Below are 3,681 nucleotides of genomic sequence, written 5' to 3' on the forward strand. Positions count from 1 at the left end.
TCTGCCTGACACCCTGGGACATCAGGATGTCCATCAGGAACAAACTTTTGAATTTGAGATTTGACATTTTTACATTACAGTGAACCTTTCTAGTTTTGCTATTTTGTATTTATACTGTAAAATACGGTATGATTTATTCAATACCATAATGTGTGTAACTTTTTTCAAGTAAATGTGAATTCTGTCTTGCAATCAGTATTTCACATACACGAATGAGTAACTTCATACTGTTGAAATTGAAAAAGTGCAGCCATGTTCATTTACAATCATCATTCTTAAAAAAAACTGTAGCCATAAAGTTTTCATCACAAAATAATGACACCTATAATTGTTAACTCTTGTTATATTGACAACATGTCTAAATATTTTGACTGTCTTGCTTGTAAAAAACAATGACACGCGGACTTGCCATAACTGACATGTTCACTGACATAACAATTTACTTTTTAGTGACTGAGAAAACTATAAGCATGAGTGAATGCAATTAATTCATGTTTCCCAATTATAATAATGCTAGGTAAAATTAATGCAATCGATAATTCCACCTTAGTGTACTGTATGTCAAACAGTACATCTTCTTTATAATAAAACAGCAGGTTAAGGCTTCAGTAATATCTGGCGGCTATTGTATGTTCTTGTAGTTGACAACACTGAAAGACGAACAGCCCTGTCTTTATGCAATCACGAAGTAAATGCAGTTACTGTCAGAAAAAAAAAAGGTTTAAAACTGTACCTTCTCTGTCACTGGGGTGGTACCCTCAAAGGTTCAGTTTTGTACCTTTATGGGTATATAACACATTAAATGTTGTACATTTTGCGGTACAATATTATACCTTAAGCACATATTTTGTACCTTTTAAGGTACAGTTAAATGTTTTGTACCACTAATATTTATCTGGTACAAAATTGGTCCTTAAAAGGTACACAATAGGTCCTTAAGGTATAATATTGTACCCCAAAAGGTACAACGTTTAACTAAAACTGAAACTTTTAGGGCAGGGGCGCTGTAAAGGAGGGGTAAACAATGACGATTCTCGGGGCCCACGAGTAAGAGGGGGCCAGAGAAGCCCCCAAAATTGTGGTGCTAAAAAAATATTTAATAGTAAAAATTATTAACTTTAAATTATTCTATTTGTTTCTTGGTATCAAAAAAAAAAGATTTTGTTTAGGAAACACAAACGTCCGTGGGCCCCTTTCCCCCCTCTCAATTATCATAAAATGGTTCAGTCCGCCCAAATTGTATAATCCAGGCAACACAGCTTGACTTCACTTATAGCGCCGGCAGAATATCAACTTGGCAAAACTCAATTTAAACAGCGCAAAATGTACGTTATAGATAGAAATGATTATATTTCTGTTTTTATTCACACAATAAATATTTAAACTAGTTTTAATTAAAATGCATGTAGTTTTAGGAGAAGTCAGGGAGCAGCAAGGCTTTATGATTTATTTAGACAAAGTTATTGACTATGTAAATTTCAAAACGGTCAAAATGATGCCTTGTTTGTTCTAGTGTTAAAGATAATTACCACACTGCAAAAAATGATTTTCAAGAAAAAAATTCTTAGTAGTTTTGTCTTGTTTTCAGTAAAAATATCTAACATTTCTTAAAGCAACACTATGTAGTTTTTTTACCTTTAAATAATATCTCTAAAATTATTTCAGTGATAGAACAACTTTAAACTGGACAAATTGTACTGTTGCTGCAACCTGAGCAGCCTCCTAGCTGCTACAAGCACACTCTAAAAGTGGCGGTGGAGGGTAGGAAACACAGCCCCGCCCCTCCCCCTGCCTGCAGAAGAGTGTCTGATACCAGGCACTGTTGCGCTTTTCAACCTCATGGGGGAGCTGCAAGTCATTTTTACATGGAAACTACATAGTGTTGCTTAAGTGTTGCATAAAGATGCTTTTTCATGATGAGCAAAACGACCCAAGAAAATTAATCTAGTTTTTAGACCAAAAATATTAAATTTAAGTGATTTTGTGCATAAAACAAGCAAAAAAATCTGCCAATGGGGTAAGTAAAAAAATCTTGAACATTTTTCTTAAACACTAAATTCAAGAAAAATTTGCTCACCCCATTAGCAGATTTTTTTTGCTTGTTTTATGCAAAAAATCCCTTAAATGTAATATTTTTGGTGTAAAAACTAGACTTATTTTCTTGGGTCATTTTGCTCAAGAAAAAACATCTTAATTTAATTTTTTGATATTTTACTGAAAACAAGAAAAAAAATACTAAGAATTTTTTTTCTTGAAAATAAGTTTAATGCATAAGTTTAAATGTTATGGTTAAAATGACTGCTGGTGGCCGTTCTAGTGTTAAAAGTGCATGATTAGGGAACTCAATTTTCTCCCCATGTTAGGTCAAGAAAACGCTGGAAAAAATAACAATACACAGTTTTAGTTAAACGTTCAACACTGCAAAAAATTACTTTCTTACTTAGTATTATTGTCTTTTTTTCAGTAGAAATATCTAAAAATTCTTAAATTAAGATGCTTTTTCTTGATGAGCAAAATGACCTAAGTAAATGAGTCTAGTTTTAAGACAAATTAATATACAATTTAAGTGAAATTGTGCTCAAAACAAGCAAAATGATCTGCCAATGGGGTGAAAAAAAATTGTGAAATAAGATTTCTTTTTTCTTAAACACTTAATTCAAGTAAAATTTTCTCACCCCATTGGTAGTCAAAATACCATAAAAATGCATGATTTTATGTAAATTAATATGAAAAAAGTCTCAGCTGTGTTGGGGGCCCCGTCAAGATTCTTTTTATGGGGCCCAAAATCCTTAGCAGCGCCCCTGTTTGAGGGTACCACCCCAGTGAAAGAAAAGGTACAGTTTTAAACCTTTTCTCCGACGGTGAATCTCAACATAACACAAGGGTTAAACAAAATTACATCAATATTTTGCAGGCGTCTCTGAGGGCTATTTTTGTTTAAGAATGTGTTTTGTAGATCAATTAAAACCATAGGCCTTAATTGTTGAACTTAAATAAGAAATATTTAATTTGATGGATAGAAAATTTGCAATAAAATTAAAGTTATGTGTGTTGTATGAAATGGATCATACTGTACAACGCTTTCTCAAATGACATCTGTAATTGTAAGGCCTTGTGTAACTTACACCACAAATTTAACATATCATATTGTCAGTGCAGATTGACACAATGTGAAACTTTCTCCTTTCTAACCTTGTTTCTGTCAGAGTTATAATTTCAGAGACTGTTTGTGTTTGTGTTATTGTCTAGCCAAAGTCTCTTTGACCTTTTACTACTGTCTTTCAAAGGATGCCAAGCTATCTCCCCTCATTACCAAGGGAAATGTGTGTGTGTCTGTGTCTGTGTGTGTGAGAGAGAGAGAGTAAAACAATGAATAGTAATCAACACTATCAATTGTTTCCTGACTAATTAGTGGTGTGTTTGTGTGTGAAGCAAAGCGAGTGGGTTTCTGTTAACAACACATTTAGCTGGTAATGGCTGGTGTACATTTATTTTAACTTGTTAACTTGTACCTTATACACGTTGAAGTCTTTGCATTGAGGTTGTGTACCCTTTATTTTAAATTGTGAGAGGCATGTATTGATTATGTTTGTAAGCAAGTGGTGTGCTTGGTTGTAAGTGGTTTTCATGCCTTCAGGCCATGCAGCCACACGCACTAAAGAGAAATAAAGCTCAAGATAA

This window comes from Paramisgurnus dabryanus, chromosome 7, assembly GCF_030506205.2.
Source record: "Paramisgurnus dabryanus chromosome 7, PD_genome_1.1, whole genome shotgun sequence".
In the NCBI taxonomy this organism is placed as follows: Eukaryota; Metazoa; Chordata; class Actinopteri; order Cypriniformes; family Cobitidae; genus Paramisgurnus; species Paramisgurnus dabryanus.